The sequence below is a fragment of the Oncorhynchus gorbuscha genome, linkage group LG19, assembly GCF_021184085.1.
Source record: "Oncorhynchus gorbuscha isolate QuinsamMale2020 ecotype Even-year linkage group LG19, OgorEven_v1.0, whole genome shotgun sequence".
In the NCBI taxonomy this organism is placed as follows: domain Eukaryota; kingdom Metazoa; phylum Chordata; class Actinopteri; order Salmoniformes; family Salmonidae; genus Oncorhynchus; species Oncorhynchus gorbuscha.
Window position 1 is genome coordinate 70,425,054 of NC_060191.1, and position 1,479 is coordinate 70,426,532.

Sequence of the window (1,479 nt, forward strand, 5' to 3'; positions counted from 1 at the left end):
TCTCGAGCCCGGCCAGTGAGGAGTGAGATGACGTAAGCAACCCGAGCTCTCTCTCTAGAGTATGTGTTGGGTTGGAGAGAGAACACAATCTCACACTGCGTGAGAAAGGAGCGGCACTCAGTGGGCTGCCCGGAGTAGCAAGGTGGGTTATTAACCCTAGGTTCTGGAGGCTCGGCAGGCCAGGAAGTAACAGGTGGCACGAGACGAGACTCTGGAACTGTCCAGAGAGGTCGGAAACCTGAGCAGCCAGGTTTTCCACGGCCTGGCGAGCAGCGGACAATTCCTGCTCGTGTCTGCCGAGCATGGCTCCTTGGATCTCGACGGCAGTGTAACGAGCGTCAGAAGTCGCTGGGTCCATTCTTTGATCGGTTCCTTCTGTTATGCAGGTGAAGGAGGACCCAAACGCGACTTAACAGAAACAGAGTTTATTAATGCTCAAAACCGAATAACTGAAATCCTCTAGATAGTAGAGGGGAAAACAACTGGAGAAGCGGCCACAGACTGCAGGTCGCTTCGGGTAGGCGCAGGCCGTAGTCAACTGAGACACCTGCTCACACGCAGCGTCTGAAGAAGGCACAAAACACGACAGGACAGGGTGATACACAATCACGGCAAAAAACACGACAGGACAGGGCGAAACGCAATTACAGCATGGAATACAAAACAAGGAACCGATGGAACAGGAACGGATCACAAAGGAATAAATAGGGAGTCTAATCAGGGGAAAGGATCGGGAACAGGTGTGGGAAGACTAAATGATGATTAGGGGAATAGGAACAGCTGGGAGCAGGAACGGAACGACAGAGAGAAGAGAGAGCGAGAGAGTGAAAGGGGGAGGGGGAGAGAGAGGGATAGAACCAAACAAGACCAGCAGAGGGAAACGAATAGCATGGGGAGCACAGGGACAAGACATGACAATAAATGACAAACATGACACACCTTACCACTGTTACACCTGGTTATCAGCAGAGTCCCAACACCTTACCACTGTTACACCTGGTTATCAGCAGAGTCCCAACACCTTACCACTGTTACACCTGGTTATCAGCAGAGTCCCAACACCTTACCACTGCTACACCTGGTTACCAGCAGAGTCCCAACACCTTACCACTGTTACACCTGGCTATCAGCAGAGTCCCAACACCTTACCACTGTTACACCTGGCTACCAGCAGAGTCCCAACACCTTACCACTGTTACACCTGGCTATCAGCAGAGTCCCAACACCTTACCACTGTTACACCTGGCTATCAGCAGAGTCCCAACACCTTACCACTGTTACACCTGGTTATCAGCAGAGTCCCACCACCTTACCACTGTTACACCTGGCTACCAGCAGAGTCCCAACACCTTACCACTGTTACACCTGGTTATCAGCAGAGTCCCAACACCTTACCACTGTTACACCTGGTTATCAGCAGAGTCCCAACACCTTACCACTGTTACACCTGGTTATCAGCAGAGTCCCAACACCTTACCA